Source organism: Meriones unguiculatus, chromosome 19, assembly GCF_030254825.1.
Source record: "Meriones unguiculatus strain TT.TT164.6M chromosome 19, Bangor_MerUng_6.1, whole genome shotgun sequence".
Taxonomy (NCBI): Eukaryota; Metazoa; Chordata; class Mammalia; order Rodentia; family Muridae; genus Meriones; species Meriones unguiculatus.
In genome coordinates this window covers 65051289-65075076 of record NC_083366.1, presented here as the reverse complement: position 1 = coordinate 65075076, position 23788 = coordinate 65051289, and the positions used below count along the sequence as shown (strand labels likewise).

General features: G+C 46.3%; 1 protein-coding gene and 1 long non-coding RNA gene across 4 annotated transcripts in view; one reads left to right on the top strand and one right to left on the bottom strand.

Annotated features, from left to right (window-relative positions):
* Spin1 (spindlin 1) overlaps positions 1 to 13929 on the bottom strand; it is a 46502-nt gene extending 32573 nt beyond the window's left edge. Inside the window, exon 1 of one of the 3 annotated variants that reach the window (XM_021658826.2) lies at positions 13778 to 13929. The gene's annotated coding sequence lies outside the window, so the exon portion shown is untranslated. Of the gene's footprint in view, positions 1 to 13260; positions 13418 to 13705 lie in introns of those variants that run through there. The other 2 variants (XM_021658827.2, XM_060372757.1) reach the window with 2 other exon arrangements.
* Positions 13930 to 14038: 109 nt separating this feature from the next.
* LOC132649273 (uncharacterized) lies at positions 14039 to 16344 on the top strand. The gene is made up of 2 exons (XR_009587719.1): positions 14039 to 14616; positions 15665 to 16344. It is a non-coding gene; the product is annotated as an uncharacterized LOC132649273 (long non-coding RNA).
* Positions 16345 to 23788: the final 7444 nt, after the last annotated feature.

The following is a 23788-nucleotide window of genomic DNA, read 5'->3' as shown; positions in this document are numbered from 1 at the left end:
AGTGATGACACACAGAAGCTCGTATAGCCTGTGTGTAGATCATAGAGAAGTAGCTCTACATCCTGAAACTCCTGGACAAGACTATCTCAGAATCAAGGTGAGCTCCCAGCTAATTAATGCTAATAAGATGGCTGGGAGCAGGGCTGCCATACCAGAAAGATCAACTAAGTGAGTGGAGCTGCAGCTCGGAACCCCAGACAGCAGCCAGACACCTAGGGAAAGGAGATACCAGTTATTCCACCAATCAAGACAAAACATGAACCTCCAGAAACCATCTGACCTGATGCACAGGAGAATGCCCTCACAACCTCACCCCGAGGACCTCCTTTGGCTGGTCCTTTGTATCCTTTTCTGACAAAAAGTTATAATCATGAAAGACTGTACTTTCTAGGTGAATTATCAAACCACAATGACGCAAGAAGCACAGAGGTTATGGTGTATTTCAGGGCCTCAACTTTTGTGGGAGAAATTTTACACACCATGACAATAGAAGTATATAAAAAGTACACAAATTACATTTATTAGTAAGTCACAAAGAAATTACTTCAGAACAATTCTTCAGTATACTCTAATTTTATTATTAAAAATGAAAACAAGTTTTCAATACTGAAAAGAATGCACTTCATTTTTATAGAAAGAATGAAATCTCGGCCGAAATGTTGACGGCTGCACGATGAAGAACATCACCATGCTTTCACAGCTAGCAGGTATTTCTGCCTCTGATCATCACTGCTGAGAACTCAGTGTCACAGAGAAGCATAGCACAGAGGACAGGGCGAAAATTTGCTTAATGATTTTTCTAAGACAATTAAACAGCAATTTTAAGACTCAAACACCAACACAATATAATCCAAAGCTATACTGAGTTGATACCTAGAAGCTAAGAAGCGCCAATAGGAAATACTGTCTTTGCTTTCCACAAGAGCAGTGAATGTTTGTGTGTACAGTGAAAACACCGTGACTTTTACCTACCACGTCTCTAATCTGAGCAAAGACGGTGTTTGGCTACTGGGGGATGGCTCAACCCCCAAGAGCAAAAGTGCTGTGCTCAGAACCAAGGCCACACACAGTGAAGCTGCAACAGACAACACAGGTGAGTACTGTCGAATGCCTCACATTCATTCACTGTTTCACTCTGAATAGTTCTGGTCAGAATACATTCAGAAACCTTTTGCTGCTAGAAAATTCTCCTGCCTCCAGCTGTATGACCAAGTGGGCTGGAGAGATGGCTCAGAGGTTAAGAGCACTGTCTGCTCCTCCAAAGGTCCTGAGTTCAATTCCCAGCACCCACATGATGGCTCACAACCACCTCTGAGATCTGGCGCCCTCATCTTACATGCAGGCAGACACTGTCTACATATAAATAAGTAAACATTAAAAAAAGCAACAAATGCTCAAATGAAAAGGAGTCAAACTTCTGGAACAGATGGTCTTCAGAACTAAAAGTATCTACTAGCTACTTTTCTCACATCTTGGAGGGGGAAAAATAAGGTTAGGTAGATGAAGGAAGGAAGGATTCTATCCCTTTTAGTTCATTCTCTCTAATAATAAAAATCAATGCTTAAAATACCAACGGTGATCAAAAGGGAATAAAGAACATAAAAACTCAACCTGAAAATTTGTTTGAGAAACTGATTTCAAAAGGTAGCGGCACTGTGAAGACAGGAGAATCAGGGGTTCAAAGTAATCCTTGTCAACAAAGTACATGTTCAAGGGCAGCCAGCCCGGGCTATACGGGACCAAGCTTCAAAATACCGTAAGAAGGAATAAGATGAAACTGATTCTCACTGAAGCTTCCAGTGGGGACAGGGTGGACAGCTATATACTAAAGACACTGGAGTTTAAGATCTCCTTTAATTTGGAGTAGAGACTGATTTCTGCAGACAGCAACTGGTAAAATATTTCAGGTGTAATTAATTAATTTTATCACTGCTACAGCTAGGAATTTTTCAGAAGAAAAGGCAGGTAACTTCAAAATGAAGTAACACTGAATCAATATTTACAGAGAAAGAGAAAATGAGAGTTTCCACGAAAGAAAAGCAAGGTGCCTCCCAGGGAAGGCACAGCCACACTGGGGCACAGGGGAGAGCAGTCTGACTCCTGACTTCCAGCCACACAAGGAACACCCTTGCTCAGTTAAGACTGGGTAAGGGCAAGATTCTTTCTTACAACACTGCCCTGTTAGGACTGAAAGGCATGCAGGCAGGCACTTTTAGCACAGGGACAGACAATGATATTTACTTAGTCTCTCCTTTTCCTACCGTGCCCTGCAATTGTGCTCAAAGCCTTGTCCTCTTCAGAAGGCATCCCTCCCTGTATTAGACCACCAAACTCTCCTTGAAAGGCATTCCATGACAATGCCTTTCTCACTAGAGACCTAGGACTTCAGGCACCACTGAGTTTTACTCTTACACATTAGATGCTGTCTTTAACTCTGTTTTTCATTTCTCCTAGACTCTCTTCCTCTTGCTTCGATAATTCCCAAACCCCATTTGAATGCTTTCCTAATTTAGTCTTAAAGTAGTTTGAAACCAGACTAGCCACTTGACACAGCACACAGAATAGAGAATGTAAAATGTAACATATTCCTATAATTCTAGCATTTTTGAAGCTGAGGTAGGGCTGCTAATCTGAGGCTAACCTGGACTACATAGCAAGGTCCACACCAGCCTGAGCTGCTTAGCAAGGATCTGTCCAAAAAATAAGTAAATGTTGTCATCAGTATACTAGCTCTCCACCTAAGACATGCAGAAACCTGGGTGTGGGATATCTGTGAAGTACCTTATATAATAGGCAACTCTGTACGCCTTGGGTTTATGTTCTGTCCGTGACTATTCCACACAAATATTCCACACAAACCCATTCTCACAAATATTCCCTCAGGTCTCTGTTGGCACAGCGGCAAAACTGCACAATCCTCTTCTAAGTCACCTTGTTACATATCCAGAAGAATAATGGCAGGGCAGGGTATAAGGAAACAGCAAGGGAAGACCCGGGGGAGGCAGCAGAGGCAGGTTCCTGTGTCCCAAGGTCCCCAGCTCAGGTGATTCTGACCACAGGCCACTGGGCACCACTTTTAGGTTTCCACTCCTTTCTGGTCACTACCCTCATCCACTGTAGTGTAGCTGTTTCTCGGGGTTCAACGTCACCACTACAGTTGTGACGCAGCAGGGTGGCTAGGGAAGACCCACGTGAAGCCTTCATGAGATCCAAAATGGGGCCAGGAACATTCTCTCCTGGAGGCCAGTCACAGGACTCAAGAGAGACCCTTCCCTCCCAACAACCAGGAAGAGGTAAACAGCTGACCAGGGTGGAATTTCTTGGTGGTGGAGATGCAGAAGTGACAAGCTCTTGCAAAGTAGCCACCAAATAAATTCACTGGTTCACCAAATCCTTTCTTTGGTCTGTTGGTGCCCTTTCTTAGCTGGAATGAATGTATCTCAGACATAAATCTTTTTATCTCAGGAAAAGTTGCATAATATCCATCAACATTCCATGTACACTATCACATCAGCCACTGAAACGTCCACCTAGGGTGGTCTTTTGACCCTGAGCTCATCTCTATGGTTTGTAGAGTTTTAACTTTACCTGAGCTTTGCACTCCCCAATCTCCTTCCCAGTGTAACTGGCCTAGGCTGCCATAATAAGGCAGTGCTGAGAAGAACTTAATTAAGTGTGCAAAGCAGCACTCAGGCGGCACATATGGCACTCATCTCTGACCCTGGCACTATCTAGCTGCTCTGCCTCCTAGACTAAGCAGAGGAATTTTGATTTATGTGGAGTTCTGCTTTTGCAGGCCAAGTGCAGAAGCAAGGTCAGAGAACAGGAAATGGCATGAACAGTGACAGCAGCTCCCAAAGAGCTATCCCACTCATCTTCATTCCCAAATGCCCACCCTGTGGGCTTGATGGGCTTCCAACTCCAGCATAAAACACAGAGACGACTGTCCCCAGAGGCTTCTCTGCTGTCTCCTACACTGTCAACCCAACCTGCCATAACAAACCCCTGGAATAATATGCCTCACCCATGTATCCTAGGGGTGCTACTTCTGAATGGCTCCTGACCAGGTGATTCTGAAAAACTCCACACCAGAGGCAGTCTCAGAGCAGAGCGTTAGGCATATCAGCCCTCAGAGTAACCTCCAACACCGAAGACAGGTAGGTAGGTAGGTAGACAGATAGATAGATAGCTGCAACTGTTTATTTAACCATCACCATATGGTGACTACCTGGACAGCAGACTAAGATCTTTAAACTCACGGCCTTAATTTCCTTTCATTTAACTCTAGCTACTGTGCTCAAAACCTAGACAGTGAACTAGGTACTAGAAAAGCAACTATGGGCAAAACAAAATCCCTACTTTCATGGAGCTCAACCTTTTTCGAAAAAACCTAGTCATTTTTATCAAGCAAAGTAACACTTGCTAATTTTGAAAAGAACTAGGAGTATTTACTTCATGGAGGCCAAGAACTGCAGAAAATTGTTGGTGGCTGTAGCAGGTACTGGGAATGTTAGCATCTCCAATTCATGTACAATACACTGAGGCTCGAATAAAACGCCCAAAGGAAGATAAGGAATTTTAAAGAGAAAAGCAACAAATACCAAGATCCCTGAACTTCCTTTAAGTAAAGAGGGCACACAGACTCCACAGAGCTTCAACCATCCAGGCAAACTGAGGGCTGAAACCATGCAGTGTAAACTCTACACTGCCCTGAGTAGAATTATGAAGTCCTACCCTAAGCTGCCCAGAACAGTAATTACCCTTCTGCCCACCTATCCAGGCAGTACACTAACTACGTACACATGAATCACTTGGGAGCCACACCATCACAGTACCTGAGCGCTCATGTTCAAATCTTATTATATTTAGTAAGAGTACAAATACAGTGATGCTGTCAGCTCGAATATGCCAAAGTCATAGGGTATTCCCTTTAGCAAAAAAAAAGGTAGAATTCTACATGTAAAGAAAAAAAAAACAAAACCAACCAACCAAACAAAGAAACCCCAGCATGCCAAGGTTGTCAGGATCTGTGGTAAGAGTGAACTTTCTGGGGCTGGAGAGCCAGAACTGCTCTTGCAGAGGGCCCAAATTCAGTGCCCAGCACCTACACAGGGTGCTTCACAACTGCTTGTAACTCACCATCAGGAAATCTGATGCCCTCTTCTGGCCTCCATCAGGAACCATACACACATGACATACATATACTACCACACAAACACATTTCTATTGAAATAAAAATAAATCTTTGAAAAAGAAAACTTCAGTGAAATTATAGCAAAAACAGATTCATACAAATTTTGATGTCGAACCTCAAACTGTGTAAGTTAGTCACAGCACATGGAAGTGTGAAGTGTAGAGGCATTGAACCTATGGATAGAAGGCAAACAAAAACAGCATTTCCACCTGATAAGAACTCACTGCTCCAAAAAGCACTGAAGCGATATCAAGACTTCCCTTGAATCGTTGAAATCAAGCAACCTATGATGTAAAAGAAGGAAAATAAAATATGTGCTTCTATTTTCAAAACTCAAACACCAAAGAAGGAAAATAATATTACTGGGGCAGGCAGGATTGAAGATAGGCCAACAGAAATGGCACTATGACTTCTGAAAACTGTTCTGATTTATGAATTACATCAGTGCTTACAGGGATATGTAACATGGGCAAAAAAAGAAGAAAAAGAAAAAAGCAAACAAAAACACAGTAAGAAAATTAAAGCAGGCAGCCCAGTCTATAATACCAGAATTTGAGGAGCTGAGCCAAGAGGATTGTAAGACCCTGTCTCAAAAAGCCAAAAATTTAAAAACATTTCATTAAGGGCCTCTGAAAGACTCTATTGATCGAGGTATCGAAGCAGAGGTTGAGAAAAACTTTGGGCAGAACGCATGGAATTTTATGAAAGGGGGAGATGGAAAGACCTGGAAGGAACAGGAGCTCCAAAAGGAGAGCAACAGAACCAAAACAACAACAACAACAAACCAAACCAAACCAAACCAAAGAACAAGCCCTGGAGTCCCTGAAGAGACTGATACCCCAACCAAGGACAATGCATGGAGAGAATCTAAAACCCCGGCTCAGATGTAGCCCATAGATTCAGTCTCCAAGTGAGATCCCTAGTAAGGGGAGCAGGGGCTGTCTCTGGCATGAAATCAGTGGCAGGCTCTCTGATCGCCTCCCCTTGTGGGGTGCAGCCTTGCCAGGCCACAGAAGAAGACAATGAAGGCAGTCTTGATGAGACCTGACAGACTAGGGTCAGACAGAAGAGGAAGAGGACCTCCCCTACCAGTGGACTAGGGGAGGGGCATGGGGGAAGAAGAGGAATGGAGGGTGGGATTGGGAGGAGAGGAGGGAGGAGACCACAGCCAGGATACAAATTGAATAATAATAATAATAATAATAATAATATTATAAATGATAATAATAAAAAATAAACATTTCATTAACCCTTAAAGGCTAGGAATGTTTAAAGATTTAATGCAAATAAACCATCAAACTGATAGCAGAATTTTTTTCAAGGCAGAATTTACGTTGTGTGTGTGTGTTCATGACAGTGAAGATGTGGAGGTTGATTTTTTTCTTCTACTGTGAGACCAAGGGATGGAACTCTGACTGCCAAGTTTGCCTGAACAAGTGCTTTTACATTGCTGAGCCATCTTATCAGTCAGCTAATATTTCTAGATGACTTTATGGTTCAGAGTATCAACAATACCTATGTCATTAAGTTTTTAAGAAATACAGAGTTGTCAAACAAAACCAACAATTGCTCTACTTACTAATTTTATTTTCAAATAGCTACGTCTGTGTTATAGGATAATACAATTGAATTGATGTTGCTAAGACTGCACATTTCAACATCCGAGAAGATAGGATGTATTCAATGTGAAACCTTGAAGTACTAACCTTGAACTAAAGGATTCAACACTACATCAAAATGTGTCTATGTCCCAAGTCAGCACAACAGAAGTGTAACAGTAGCATTAGCAGTAAGGACGTAACAGAGCAGACAGGCCCTAAACTCCACTCCCCACCAACCATAAAAGCTAAAACAACCATAAGCACTTGGCAGAAAGGTACAACTGGAACCCCAGACATTTCATGCTGTGAAGCAAAAACACAAAACAGATCTAACATGGCATGTCAGGTAAAGGCCCAATATGGTCAAGTTGGGACAAGCTGAAGAAAGAGTAACTGTTTAATTAAAACACTGGATTAAAAAAAAAAAAATTCATGAGTCTACAATAATCCAGAAGAAGCAAGTAACTCCACAACTCCCTCCAAAAAAGGATTATCACACAGTATCATAGCTTCTTTCCTGTTGCTGTGACAAAAATCCCTGACAAAAGCAATTTGAGAGGGAAAAGTTTATTCTGGTTCAGAGTTCAAAGGACTAAATGCAAACCAAGGTAGCAGCAAGCTTAAGTCGCTGGTCACAGGGCACCTACAACCAAGAAACAAAGATGAATGCTCTGCTCTCTGCTCCCTTTCTCCATTTCTACAGTCCAAGATTTCAGTCAGGGGCCCATGCCAGCCACAGTGGGTGGGTCTTCCCACATGGATGAACTTAAGATAATTTTGCACAAAGCACAGGCATGCTCTGAAGCCTCTCTCCCCAGGTGACTGCAGATTCTGTCCTGATGACAAGTCACAGGAGCCATCACAAGTAGGAAAAAGAAAATTCTTTCCCCATCATCTGTGTCCTGACACAACTCAAGCTGGTAGCAGTGTTATGATATAAATGTTACATGCCACGGAACAGGTGTGGCACAAGGAAGTTTATTATGGCAAAGGCAAGACAGAGAGACAGTGTGGGAGAGGGTAGTGGGGAGGGAGGCAGAGGGGCAGGCAGAGAATGCTGCCAGGAGCTGCCTTTACCTGGCCAGCGGCAGATGATGGTGTCAGGAGAGGCAAGCTGTCTATATGCTAACAAGTAGCAATTTCAATATAAGACTGACAGACACAACATAAAAACATAAAGCCAGGATTTTATAAGGATGTAACTGAGGTGTGACAATGTAAACCTGGAATCCCAAAACTCAGCACTTAGGAAGTAGAGACAGGAGAAACAAAAGTCTGAGTCCAGCCTGGGCTACAAGAGATCCTGACTTAAAAAAAAAAAAAAAAAACTATTACAATCTTTTTGTTAAAAAAAGGACAAAGATGATTAAAAAAAAAAAAAAAACTAGTCTCAGGGCCTTGTTTAGCACAAAACCTGATCCTTGGCACTTAGAAAAATAACCACCTTTGTTTTTTCACTTACTGTGCCAAAATGTGACTAACGTCCACGTTGAATTAATCTTTTAATATGACATGAACATGCTGGTGAGTGCAGACCAACTTCCCAGGCTCAGCTGGCTCCATCATTTCTTGAGGTCCACCCACAGTTGGGAACCCCTGCTCCTAAGGCTGCAGTCCACCAGGATGGAAAAGTCCCAGGCAGTAGGTTTCTCTTCTCTGCCTAGAGAGCCTGGATCCCCATGTCCTCCACCTGAAGAATGTCTCTGGGTCCAATAGGGAATTTACAGGTTCAACTCCCTCTCTCCTGATAAGAACCCGCCTAGAAAGCACTGGGGATTCCTGGAATGCCTCTTCATGTAAATGAGGCATCTCAGTACCTTAGCCCTCCAGCCAAGGATCTACACCCACTCTGGATATCTGTGGTTCTCCTGTATTGGGGGGCTGTTTCCTACCAGCCCAGGAAGGCAGGAAATGAGGAGCAGAGCTTGGAAGGCCGGGAAACATGCACGGAAATCAAACACTATGGGAACCACTTCAGGGAGTAGTTCAACTTTAATTCCAAAGAACAAAGGCCCTACACCCTTGGGGAGTGGGTGAAAGGCTCCAAGGATAGGTGTACATAATTGGTTAAAACTTCAAGGATGCTTGATTTGCATTAAGCAGCACGTTCCTATCACGGGAACAGGGACACAGTACCTAATTATCCTATAGGCACAGGGAAGGGAGAGCTCACAGGGAGCCGTGTCAAAGGCCAGAGATTAAATATAGCTACGGGCATCTATGTATTGAGATGCTCTCCAGATGGAAGTCAGGCAGAAAGCAGGAGGCCCTGTTGGGGAGAGGGAGCCCTGCACCTTAAGGCCGCTGAGCTCAGAATGGCTATCCAGACTGGGAGGAATGCAACCTCAAACAGCAGGGTCAGATATCCCTAGACCTTCCCCCAAAGTTCTATATAACACTCATTCATTGGAATAAAACTAATCTGCCTCCCTGAAGCTGGCTGCAGAAGTCCTCATTTCCACCTGACTTAAGGGGCTCCAAACTTCCTGTCAGTCGCCCCTGCACCCTTTGCCCTTGTGGACTGGTATGAGAGCAGGGAGAGCCACACACCCACTTTTCACAGTGCTCTAGAACACAAGTCCAATCCTGGGCCTATGTTAAAATGGCTTCCTGTCCTAAAAAATAAACACCTGGGAACATGTGGAGGCTTTGTTCCTTGAATCCCTACACTTGGGAGGCAGAGGCAGGCAGGTCTCTATGAGTTCAAGGCCAGTCTGGTCTATTTCGCAAGTCCCAGGTTAGCAAGGGCTACACAGGGAGAGACTGCCTCAAGCAATGCCAACTGCATTCTACTACAAACGTTCATGTCAAATGCAGTATTCAAAATGTGGCCCCAAATCTGTTCTCATACAGATCAGCCACATGAAACCACAGGTGTTCATACATCGGTGTCATCTGGAGGCACAACATGCCGGGAATGAACTGTAGTGCACTATGACCTACTCCTGATAAGGTACTTAGGTCTCCTTGGTGTAAACGTAACTTCTGCTAACTTTTAGCTGGGATTCAAAGCCTGAATGGATAAATTCCACTCCCTGATGACTATTAACCCCAGCAAATGTCAATTCTGCTCCTGCTGTCCCCATCTTTTTTCATACTTAAATACTCTCAGCCCTGGTGTACTACATTTTTCTCTTCCCAGATATTTTTTGGGCATTTAAGCTCATCACCGCCAGCATATACACCTTCTCTAGAAAGTGTTAGCATATACAGACACACCTCTTAGTATGTACTTAAGTCCTACAGGACTCATGGAAAGGACAATACTTTTAAGGTTTATTTCCATCTTACAGTCATGGATGTTTGCCTGTATGCATGTATATGTGCAGTATGTGCAATTAGTGCCCATACAGGCCAGGAGAGGGCCATGGAGTCCCTGGAACTGAAACTACAAATCTTTGTGAGCTGTCATGTGGGTGCTAGGTATCAGACAAGAGTCCTCCGGAGGAGAAGTAAATGCTTTTAACAGCGGAGCCATCTCTCCAGCTTTGACTTAGGACTATCTCAAATAGGCTCCCAATAAGAAAAACTTAAACTAGATTCAATATTAAGACACTTCCAAGCAAGCTGTTTACTTCATCACACTCACACAGACAAAACTAGACACTAGCTGCTGTGGCAAAGCTGGGAAGGAAGGGAAACTGAACACTGACTTGTCCAGCTGGGTTTCTGGAACTACACTGGGGAACTTTCCAGTCAGTACAACCTAGAGAAAGGTAGGCTTCCTCCCCATCTGCACCTCAGGAGCTGAAGGCCTTAAAGTCTCTCCTGCAGGTGTTTTACCAGTACTTCACAGAGATGACCTCAACCCAGAGGGTAGGCCCTGGCTTCCAGCCACACCATTCCTGAACCATGTTTCACAACAGCGCTCCCAAACAAAAGAAAGCTAGAAAAAAACAGCATCTTGCAGCTTCTCATTTAGGAAAACTACACATTTAGCTGAAAATATTTGTTCTTAAATGTTCTTCATCAAGCTGAGGTTCTACTAATGAGCATGCAGACATTATTTCCAACCTCCAAATACTTAATAGGTCTGTGTTGCCTGAAACTTTAATTCCCCTGTCTTTGCCATCCCTTAAGGCTGGGATTACAGATATGTGTCATGCCTGGCTCCCTACATGTTATTTCTAACATATTAGAAAAAAAAAGTTGCAAATAATTAACATATAGTTAGTCCAGGTGTAACTGTGTTCATTATCCCCAAGATCAAACTCTTCTTCCAGAAGACTAACGCTTATCAAATGGTAAGGGTGAATTTTTGGACCACCCACAAAAAAAGAGGTACAAACAAGCCACATCAATCCCACACCACACCATTCTCTAATAATGGGAGCCACTACTACCTAAGCTAGAGCATTAGGACAGAGTGAAAAGGAGAAAATCTGAAGCCATGGTCTTCAAGCTCAGTCTTGCATCAGGCTCCCAAAGACTAGATTACACACCAAAATGGAGTAACTCCTACTGAAGTTAGCCAAACTGAAGCTGAGTTGTTATCTGACCTTCAGAAAGATCTGATAACAACCTAATTTCCCCAGCAGGCCATTTCATTCCACAAGACAATGACTTTCCCTCAGTGTTAAGCTTTGGCAGACCCCTATCGTAAAGTGATCTGCTGTGGAACTAGATATTTCTCTATCAACATATTCCAGATTTCTGCAAGGGAAAGTAACTTTAAATCCACCAATCCCCTTCATCCTCTGTTTTCAGTCCTTTTCTGTTCCATAAAAGGAAGTTTCAACCTCACTAAAAGCAGTATTTTCAGAATTCTGAAAATGAAAATGTGAAATGTAACCAGCACGAGAGGACAGGGCACCTCATTCCTCCAAATGACAAGAGAATGGCAGGGCCTCAAGCACACAGCTTCCCCAAGGGTTACTGGCATTCTGTACTGCAGTCTGCTGGCAATTAAAGGCACTATCTAAACATCCAGGCCCCTCTCTATCCACTGATGGGGTAGGGGAGAGACGTGTGGGGTGGCTCATGAAATGCCTTCACTACCTAAAACAATCTGCACTATTACAGAAACGTTTACATGGTAGTTACGTTGTTGTACTGGGAGGCCAAACCTGCAGTCCAGGAGGAACTGCTCTGAGACCCACCGGGCTCTAGCTGCCGCCTCCTTCACTGTCTCAGACAGGATCTAAATCATGCAACCTGGCCTTAAATTTCCAATCTCCCCACCCCCAACAGTTGGGGTTACACTCCTGCTGCTAGGCCCAGTGATAGCACCATTGGGAATCTAGGGGTAACCAATGTAAAGACTAGAGGTGACTACAGGACAGCAACCTCTCGCTATTTTACATAAAAGACTAGCAGCATCAGATCTCAGCTACCAGAAAGCCTTAGAAACCACAACCTGGAACACTAAAGTGGAATTTACTACAGAAATTCCAGAAATATGATATATTTTTAAAAATCGTAAGTACGGCTCAGCGGTTAGGAGCACTCACTGGCTGTTCTTCCAGAAGACCCAGATTTGATTCCCAGCACCCACAAGGCACTCACAGCTGTCTAACTCGTCCCGAGAGTTCAGAGCCCTCTCCTGGCCTCCTTGGGCACCACACACACACACACACACACACACACACACACGGTACACAGACAAATATATACAGACAACACAACCATACACATACCTTTCAAAAATCCTAAGTATAAAAAGATGGCCCCTCACTGGCTTGCACTCCAGGATGAAATAGGACACTAAGTTCAAGGCCAGTCTGGAGTACAGGAGACTTCACAAAAATTAATTCAGACTGAAAGCCCTTTTGCTTGGTCCATTTCATAGGTGTTTCAGTAGGATTTTAAGCCAATTCTACTTTAACCTATTGTAAGAAACACTACACATTTTTATAAACGTAGCAGGCAACACAATTATCAAATCTGATAACGAACATCCTATAAACCACTCACCAATTTTTTTTCGTGTTTGCCCATTAACTAATGTTGAAGGGATGAAAAGGAAGACTAAAGACGCGCCTCTGCTCTATCTTTCCAAAATTTCACCACCTAAAAGTGTGCTCAGGATGTGTAGGTAAAACGTCTAAGATCCGGTTTCATTTTCACTGCCTAACAAAAGCTATGCAGAAGGTAATTACTCTCCATCAATCCTTTCAGGCTGCAGTTTCTTCCAGAAAATTCCAAGGAAAGTTACTGAGGTATTCGCATTTCGGTACGGCTATCATCTTCCGCACTAGTCACACTGGAGTCCTTTACAACACTTAAACGTACCCGGTGTGGCTTTTGGATATACACGATAAACAAACAAACCTTTAAACCAGGAGTAAGACTTCACACCCAGAAAAACCCTTACAAAACCCGAACCCCAATTCACAGATTATCAAAACCCGATCAATATAAAAACAATTGCGTAAACAAACTTTGAGATGCGCATGCAACGACGTGGATGACTGAAACCAATTCCCAGCCCGACACCCCCTCCTCCCGGGAAGGCCCACAACGCACCAACCGTGCAGGAAGCCGCCAGGGACCGCGACCCCCGGCGCTGCGCAGCATCCGCACCGCACATGGATGCCGGCGCATTCCGGGAGGCAAACCCAAGGTCACGCGGGCCTGCGCCCCGAGACCCCCGTCAGGGCGTCACCGGGGTGACCCGCCGCGGGGGTCCCGCCACGCCCCTCCCCCGCCCGGTTACGCAATGCCCCCGCCCCCGCCCCCCGCCCGGCACGGAACAAAGCGCGCGGGAAGCGGCCGCGGGGCTGGGGCAGGGACCCCGCGAGCGCCATGTTGGCGGGGGCGGCGGGGACCGGGCGGGGGCGACGAACAAAGAAACTCGCGCCCGCCCCGGCCCCAGCCCGCCGCGCCCCGACCCCACCGAGCCCGGCCGGCAGGGGGCGCTGAGGGGCGCCGCCCGCGGACAATGCGCCCGGGGCCCGCGGGCTGTGCTCACCTGGGTCCGCGCGCCGCGAGGCCCACTCGCGTTCCCCTCACAGTCCCGCACCCGGCCCCGCGGGCGTCTCACCTGTCGGCCCCCGAGGCTGCCCACGGGGCCGCCGTGGCTCGTTCGTGCTCCCCGCCGGCCCAGCCCGAGCCAGACGGCGCCTCCCCACCCCCGCTCCTCGCCGCGGCCGCCGCCCGCCCCCCGGCCGCCACGGCGCACGCGCACTGCGCCCGCCGAACTGCGACGGCCGCGCCGCCCCGGCGCCCGGCGCCGCCGGACGCACTGCGCAGGCGCGAGTGGGAGGCGGGGCCTCGAGGGGAGGGCGGAGCCTGGCGCTGCTCACCTGGAGGGTGGGGCGCGCACCCGGGCGACCAGGTGCTCGCCGGGAAACCGCGGGCGCAGACTCCGGCTCCGACTCGGGCTCCCTCCGGAACGGAGCAGGGTCGGGAAGACGAGCGGAGGGTCGCGGGCGCTGGCTTTTACTCTCGCACGGGAGGACGGCTTTCAGGAACTATCCTGCCTCTTTGTCCTGGGACGTACACATGCTGTCTCGGGGCCTGGCTAGCTGCATGGGGCTTGGTCACGTGAGCTTGCGCAGCGCAGGTGCGCCCTCGCCTCTGCGGAGCTGCAGCTTTGGGCTGCGGGATGCGAGCCCTTCAAAAATATGGATGGGCTCCCCTTGCCGCCTTCAAGACACACGGCCTTGCTGCACGCCGCACTGCGCAGAGGCCGGGGAGCTAGGCTCAGCTGCACAACCCAGGGCTTCCTGCGAACACCTGCTGAGAGCACCTGCTTGCTGCAGACACCCGGCCTGGCCTAGCTGCAGCCGCTGGCCTAGAACTCACCCCGGGCTCCCCGCGAGGCTGCAAGCCGGAAGGACCTTCCACGAGCGCACGTAAATCCGTGCGACTTCGTTTCCAGTTAAGACGCCTTTGAAGGATTTGCTTGGCTGTGTGCAAGGAGAAGGGAGAGAGGACACGTCCAGATTGGTTTGATTTGAGGGGAAATGACTGTGAGACCTGTAGGTTCCTCTGGGTCCGCATCCAGCCTGGCGCGCGCCTGTCTCCTTCCCTCCTCCTAGCTCAGTGTCATCATCCAGGCGGTCACCGACCTGGTTCCTCGAGTGCTGTAGCGCTGCCGCATTGTAATAAGCCTCCTGCCAGAGTGTTGTCAGGTCGGATTACGAGACGTTATTGGAAAGCCTTTTGCGCACTCCAAACCTGCAGCGCGGTTCTTAGTTCACCGTGCTCTTTGGGGTTTCACTGGCACCTTTTTTTTTCCCCCAAAATAAAATTGATATGTGCCTGCTCAAATTAAAGCGGTAGTCTCGAATGACATCCCTGGCAGGAGCGACGTAGTCACAGACCGACCGACGAGAGGGCTAATTTCAGTAGAGACACGGCCAGCCTCGAGAGCATTGTGAGATGATTAGCTTTTGTTGTGTTCACGTTTGATAGTGGAAGCTGACAGGAACAAGGAAGGGTGTGAATGGAAAGGAGGCTGGAGTGACAGTCTGGAACACTTTCGTTTTCTTGGTGAACCGTCTAGGTTTCACCTCAGTTCTCTGGAGGAACAGAACTTACAGAATTAATATATACATACGGGAAGGGAATTTATTAGAATAGCTTACAGGTTGTGGTCCAGTTAGTCCATCAATGGTTATCTACCAACAGAAAGTCCAAGAATTCAGGAGCTGTTTAGTCCACAAGGCTGGATGCCTCCACTGGTCTTCGGTATACACTGGAATCCCAAAGAAGTGATGCCAGGGATGGAATAGACTTGCTGGTGAGGGTGAGAACAAGCAGACAGAGAGCAAAAGCTTCCTTCTATGTCCTTTAAGTAAGCTGCCAGCAGCTGTGTCCCAGAGTAAAGGTGGATCTTCCTACCTCAAAAGATCTGGATTAAAAGTGTGTCTTCTCCTCTCAAAAATCCAGATCAAATGATTTTTTTTTTGTTTTTTTTTTTCAGATCAAATGATTTAAGTAAAAATTCCTCATGGATGTGCCCAGCCGTTTTCATTCCTGATGTTAAGTTGATAACAAAGAATAGCCTTCACATCTGCCTAGCATTTATTGACATTTGGGACCTGGTTAATTGAGGGAAGAGAGTATTGGTCTCACTGTCTAGCTGGCCTAGAACATGATAGGTAAGCCCAGGCAGCCCTTTACTTTAACATCTTCCTGTGTAAGCTCCCCAGTGCCTGTCCAGATGACTGGCTTCTCAGTGCGCCCACTCGTTGGTGTTAATAAAATGTTTGAAACGTTCCTTTGTGACCTTATCAAGTTAGTCCTTATTATTGCACAGTTATTCAGCACACACAAAAGTGTTCAAAATCCAGATTATGTGCCAAATATGTGCGTCATTCGATCTTAGCTCTGTTGGTCTGGTGATTGAGTGTTGCCCAAAGGTTAGTTTGTTGGAAGCTTGGTCCCTCTTTTAGTGCTGTTAAGAAATGGGGTTTCAATGAGGTTACTCCTGGGTCAAGGGTGCTTGCAGCCAAGCTTGACAGCCTGAGTTTGATGTGGGACCCACAGGGTGAAAAGAGAAAACCAACCTGAGGGTTGTCATCTGACCTCCACACGTGCACTTTGCCACTCACACTGACATAAATTTTAAAAAATATTTTATTAAACAACTGATAAACTGTAGCTTTGCTTCTCCTGGCTCTTCTTAAAATTCTTTTTGCAGTGAAGTCAAGGGTCTGTCTGCCTCTACATTCCTGAGGACAAGTGAATTCCTCTGGCTCCTGGCAGCAGTTCTGGGCTGTGTCACCTGCTGACAAAGATTCTCACAGTTAGGAGTTGACCTGTAGCAAAGCTGCTAGCTCTGCAACAGGCACCTGCAACTATAAAACTACAGATTTTCAGGTCAAGCCCCTCTCACCAGAGCATGTTGATAGGACAGTGGTCTCACAAGGACTGAGGCAGTTCTGTTGGGCCTACGTAGGTACTAGAGACAGGATTCTTAGAGCCACAATCAGTACACTTTTGTTAAACTAAGGCTTGGCCTGTGCCCACCTCTATATTAAGGAAAAATAAAAATTGACCTAAAGCAGCCTCCAAAATGCACCCTAGCATGATGTGTGGACAAGGTGTAACCTGACATGAATGTGCTCCTGTTTCCAAGTGAATCTCAGCCACTCCCCAGCTTAGCTTCAGAGGATTGCAGACTGAGCACACCAAGCTCTAGGAGGCAAATGTGGACTCTGAGTCACTAAAGGTATTTTCAGTATGACAGGTCCTTTCCTCTAGCCACAGACATAAGCTGGATACATGGTAGGGCCAAGCATGCTAAACCAACTTTGGTTCAGAATGGTGCTTTGGTTCTAGACCACCTGCCCTGCTCATAGACTGCTTGCTTGATTCTCTGACATAAAATCTCATGGTCTAAGCTGTGCCTCTGACTCACTGTGTAACCAAGGAGGACTTTGAACTTCTAATGTTACTGCTTGTGCCCACAGAGTGTTGGGGTTATAGGTGAACAACACCAGATCCAGTTCCACACCACTGTTGGGGGTGGAACCCAGGACTCCATGAATGCTAAGTAATCTCTCTGTCAACTGAGATTTTAAACTGAAAAACTCAGCTTTTCTCCAACACTCCTTATAAGAGTGGCATGGAGTCTATGGGGATAATTGCGTCTCAGGCCTATATTAGCCTGTATTAGGGATTCGAAAGGTCAAAAGGTCACAGGAGAACAGGCAGGATCAGACACAATTGAGCTTAGCCAAGGAGCTCTAGCAGGATTCTTTCTCGGTGCCTGTCACACTTGACGTCATATAGGAGGCTGAAAGAGGTTAGGGTATGTGCCCCAGGCCTTGTGACAGCTGAAGTTATGCTTTAAGTTTAAATTACCATGCTTAGGAGACCTATAAAACAAAAATGCCTCTCTAAACTGTAAGCCCCACTTGGTCAAGGACAGGTAACTTCCTGGAGTTCTGGGTGCTGTTGTTCATGATATAAGATGACAAGCCCCGTGTTTTCACTTCTGTAAAGAAGCTTGGTTGCCCCATCTCCACAGTATGTGCTTGATCACACGTGGATGGGAGGTGTGCAGGGGTGTATGCTTGCCTCTGATTGGACGAAGGTGGGAAGTACATGGCCTTGTGGATTTTGCCTTTTTAAGCCTCTAACTACCGTAATACGGTGCCTTCTCTGGGAATCTTGGGTGTAGACCTGGCCAGTGTCCATCATCCTGGCTATTGTGTAATAAAGCTTGCCTCAAATTTGGCTCAAAAGTTATGGTAGCAGTCTTATTGTCACCTGGTGGGATTAACAGCCATTGCTACCCCAGTCTCCCAGGTCTTTTCCTGTAAGCACCCTGTTTCTGTCCTCCTTGGTGTCTCCACTGTCCAGATCAAAGCTTTGCCGACAAAAGGGGTTCACCCCAGATTTCCCCCGAAAGATGTCTTACTTTCCTGTTGCTGTGATAAATCACCCTAACAAAAGCAGTTTAAGAAAAGGCTTTATTGCGGTTCCCAGTTGGTGGTGCAGGTGGGAAAGTCAGAGTGGAAGGAACTCGAAGCTTCCAGTCACATCAGGAACAAAGAACAATGCATCTGTGATGCTGTTCACCATCGTTTCTCTGTGGAGAAAGTCTAAGAAACAGCCAAGAAAGGGTAGCACCCACAGAGGGCAAGTCTTCCCTTGTCACTAACATAATACCCTTGTGGGTATGTGCACAGTCCCAACCCTCCAAAGACTCTAGAGTTCGTCCACTGACAGTTAACACTAACCAGCCCTGTGTGTTTTGAATGTCACTGAGAACAGGATGCACACGAGCCAAAAGTCCCTTTTCAAGTAGGCTGACTGAAACTAGTTTGGGTGTAAGATGGCTGCCAGGCTGCCCTCACATGACTTCTAACTTCATTATAACCCCATCTGCATGCAGACAACATACCTCCAAAGCCATAATAGTCAACAATTGCTATGACAACAAGGAAGGAACTACCAGGAGAGAGAGAGAAAAAAAAGAGGCTCAGAATGCCAGAAAAATCTCTACCCATTTCCAGAAAAGATACAGACCTTCCTCCCTTTTCTAGCCTATCACCTCAAGGGTTGGAAAGTTAATTTGGGAGTTTATCTCCCGCTACTGTCACTGGTCAAGTCCTACTCAGTTGGTCTTGATCCATATTTCCAATCAAAGAAGGAAAAAAGTATGTAACTAGGGGTTTCATTGAAGACTCTACCTAAGACTGCCTAGGGCTGTAGATGGATTCCTTAATTTTTAAAATCAATCCCCAGGCATATCCCCCAGGGGCTGAGGTGAGATAGAAAATAAGGGACCGTAATAAAGGACATAGGAAGGAAATGGGGCCCCTTACTCCTGCGGGCTGAGAACCTGGAGAACCCTTCACGAGTGCCAATACCCCATAAATCTCTCCCACCTTATAAAACTCGTTTTAGGCCTGCTGCATTCCTGGAATTTAATGGCCTCCCCCATTTCCTTCATATTCTTTGTGCTGACTCTTCTAAACCTAACCAATCTTGAAAGACTGTGAGACCAGATCCCAGCTTAGAGGAAAGAGATACAACTTCCACCCACATTAGAATAAAAGCCAAGCGAGCGTCCTGCTCCAGTGTGCTTTCCAGCATGGTTTGGGCTGTGCAACACGCTGGATCACAGACATGTTCCACCATACCTGATGTATGCAGTGCCGGAGTGGACCGAGGGTTCCACGCATGTGGAGTGAGCACTCTACACCCTGAGCTACACCCCACCCCAGCCAACCAGTCATTTTCCACTACAGCCACATGTCTGGCAACTGAAGATTCTGCAGACACAAGGTACTGTGTCTGAACCCTCCAGGCTTCCTTCCCAACACCACGGCTGAACGAAGAGGGCCTCAGCCCTCCCACATCCGGGCCAGACATCAAATGAACCACAAGAGATCAGGAGGCAACCTCCCCCACACAGGAGCACTGGGTGTGCATGTTCAAGCATGTTTATGCTGTGTTCGGGGAACATCTAATGGTGCTGGGGGATGTTTACTGAGTGGAAAACTCTAAGATAGGCCCAGCAGTAGCATGCTGTACCCACCCCTTAACCCTCTTTCCATGACCCCTGGTACACTGGCACCACCCTTCGGGTTACTTTCTGCAGATCACACGAGTAAGTGCTTTCAAGTGTCACCTTCTCAGAGAAGCCTCCTCTGACAGCACATGGCAGAACAGCCTCCCTGTTTCTCTCTTACCTGTGCTCAATGGCACTGAGCCCATCCGTTATGGCAGGATTGGTCTGTTTGCTTTTCTGTTTTCTGGGCCCTCGTCCATTATAAAGGCCAAAGGGCAGGGATGATGAGATCTGCTTTTATTGTCAGTCTACTTCCTAGAGAGCAGTTGGGAATCAACCTCTTTCAGTCACAGATGACTGGAGGAATTATACCAGGAATATGGGGTCTGTCGTGTGGGTGTGTTAAGCCACAGAGCCTATGAAAGCCTTCGGATGTAAGCACACTGGGAAGTGGGTCAAACCCTTCTCATTTGCTTTTAAGGAGTTATGCCAAGTATCAAAAGTTCACGGGGTTAGTGAGATGGTTCAGTGGCTACAGCACTCACTGTGCAAGTGTGAAGGGCAGAGCTCAGCTCCTCAGCACAAGTTGCTAGGCCATATGGTCACTGTCAGTTTGAACGCCCTCTGTAAACCAGGCTGGCTTCAAACTCACAGAGATCTGCTTGCCTCTGACTCCCCAGTACTGGGATTAAAGGTATGCACCACCACCGCCAGCTCCATTCCGGGCTTTTGAGCAAGTTTGACTAAAAATGTTCTCCGAGGCCACTTGTCTGGGAATGGGCTGGCAAAGCCCAGAAAGAAGAGCAAAACAGCCCAAGACTAAAAACATGATGTCCTTGGGAACCGATAAAAAGTGAACTATTTCCAACAAAGGTTACTATTGTTTATCCCATGATACAAAAGTATCTGCAGTGGAGGGAAAAAGAAGTTCTCCCTGGGGAAGCTCAGCCTTGGAGGGTAAGGCTGTTAGTCCAGCTGACTGCCTCAACTTCCCCAATCAGCTTCTACTGTGTGTTTTGGGCACACTGTTTGATATTATTTCTGTCTAGTGCTGTTCATTCTTTTCCTTGGACGCCTCCCCGAGGGACACTCTGCTCTGCCAGGGCAGTCTCCATTGTGAAATCCTACCTATCTCCCTAGCTCTTATTTACTCCCTTAATCTGGCTTATTATGTACTTAGTAAACTCATGCAGAAATGAAAGTATGGCTATTGAAAATCATTCTCCTCACTTTATAGGTATAGGACATTACCCTTTGTGTTTCTGTTCACAGTGCCTATCCTTTTATGTATGTGTATATATGTGTATTTATGTACATGTATGTCCAAAAGAAACTTCGTTTTCCCAAATTCCAAAAGGCTGAAGGAACACATGGCTATCTACGGTGCCTGTTAGTATAGCAAAGTGCATGCTGGCCTCCAGGCTCCCTCAGTGTCACAAGTACCTGTTACACATTTCAAAATACTCCTCCTCCCCTGCTCTAAAGTCTCCAGCTCATAGGCTTCCCTTCCCCTCAGCTACTCATTCTTTTTTAACCCTTATTTCAGCTATGCTCTCTAGGTCTCCCTCTCTTGCTCTCTCTCGACTTCCCCCCCATCTATGTTCCTCCCTTCCTACCTCTGCTCTGCTCCTGCTTCTCTCACTGTTTTCTCTATTCTCTCTCCCCTGCAGTTCTCACAGATAGCCCTGGCCAGGTCCAGTCGGCTGGTCATATTCAATGTAATTCTTTCTCTCTCTGTTGTGGACTCTTCCAGATGCCCCTGGCTGTTCTCTCTCTTATATCTACAATAAAAACTTCCCCTCAGTCACACCGTGGAGTGGTCCTGTTGTCAGTTCATGCAGTATGTGTATGTGTTTGTGTTTGCATGTGCCTGTGGAGGACAGAGCTATATAAAATGCAAGGTTTCTTCTATGTCCGCCCTCGCTCCCAAATAATGACCTTTATTTTTATTAAAAGCTTCAAGTATATAGCTGTGCACATATATGCGCTGCCATTCTAACCCGATAATACCGGCCTGGCCTGCTTCCCAGCCATGTGCTGCCTCCCAGCCATGTGCTGCTTCCCAGCCATGTGGCCTGTTACCTGCCATCTTGGTCTCACCCTGGCTGCTCCTTCTTCATCATCAATGGTGACTTTCCTGGTCCCCACCTGAGCCCCTCCCCTTTCTGAGCCCTGGATGTCCTGCATTATTCTCTCCTGCACAGCTATTGGCTGTTCAGCTCTTTATTAAGTGCTAAGAAGCAATGGAGAACAATTTTTACACAACTTTGAGACAGGAGATGTTTCATAATAGTGACAACGCCGACTTCCGGACTGCAGCCAGCTCTCTGGGTACAAAAACCAGCATTTGAGTACATAATGGACAAAAACATCCTCCAACAGAGGTCAAGTATAGGTTTTGTTCCTCGGGCAATACCTACTTTGTATTTGGAGTCTGGAACTCATAGATTTAACTAAATTGGCTGGCCAACAAGTCCAAGAACCCGTCTTCGAATTACAAGCACATACCACCACCTCTGGCTATTTATGTGAGTTTTGGGGATTGAAACCAGGTTCTCAGGCTTGCACAGTTTATGGACTGACTAAGCTATCTGGTCTGGTAAATATTTTTACTCCAACATTTTGGCTCATGCTCCTGGCATGGCAGCTTTATATCTCTAAGGATAGTGTGCCTGCTATTAGGAACATAAGGGAAACCAGTTTGTGTGGCTTCGGATAATACAATGCCTGTGAGAAAGGAGAATTGAGACCAGGCAGCTCTGCTAAGAGCTAGACCTCAAAAGCAAGTTTGTATGTGCTAATGGATCTGACACATGACAGCTCAGACAGGAGCCAAGCCTAAGGGTTCTGTAGCCTCCGTGTTCGTACCCATCGTTGAGAGGTCTTGAGATTTTCCTCTTTATATGGCCAAGGCTTCAGTGACCACTGAACTTTGGGCACCTTCACTGGGCACATCCATGCCAGCCTGTCAGCACCAACCACTTGGTGATGCTCTCAGGGAACTTTTGGACCTCCATCGGCACCATCTTTGCAGCCTGCCACAGCTTGGGGGACTTTATAGTATACATAGGCTGATCTGCAAGTTTCTGACACAGCCTCACTAGAGAAGACTTGTAATCCCACCAGGAGAGAATAAGACCACTACTGGAATTTTTGAGCCAATTTTGAAGCAAGCTTTTATTAAGTACTGTCTCAGCTGATGGACCCCGGCCAGGTACATACCCAGGATGGCACCAAATTACACTAGATAGGGACTTATAAAGACAGGCTGCACACGGCCATATACTTCCCACCTTTGTCCGGTCAGGGCTAAACATACAGCCTGACATACTTCCTGCCTATGTACCACCCACGTACATGTGAGCAAGTACATCCTGTGCAGTTAGGGCAACCAACCTTGTTTACAGAAGTGAAAACATGTGGCTTGTTGCCTTACATGCACAACAGTCCCAACATTCCAGGAAGCTGTCTGTCTTTGGGCAAGGGAGTCTTACAGGTTAGAGGCATTTTTCTTTTATAGATCTCTTAAAGCACAGTAACTTAAAACATAAAGTTATTTCTCACCCCTGAGTAGTATCCAGAGTCAAATCCTTGACACTGTGGTGGGAACTGTTTATAGTGGGATCTAATCACCATCTAGTTAATGGCACCCAGGTGGGAATTTCTGTATCTAGTTAAGATATTAATGATGTGAGGGGTGACAGTAATTAGCAGAAACAGAAAAGCCAACGGCCCTGCAATACCTGACATCAGAGTTACTATCCAAGAAGATCCTGAAAATGAGAACGGAACCAGTCACTTACTTCATCTCAGGTCCCCTTTCTTGCAATGTTTTTGCTGTTGTCCTCACTATTGTGTTTGAGTATAGCCAGATTATTTCTAATGATTCCCAAATGGTTTGCACAGAAACAACATTTTTTTTTATTAAAACAATTGTCTTAGTTTGGGTCTTATTGCTGTGAAGAGACACCATGACCATGGCAACTCTCATAAAGAAAAACGTCTCACTGGAACTAGCTTATAGTTTCAGAGGTTAAGTCCACCATGGTCATGGCAAGAAACATGGAACATTCAGGCAGA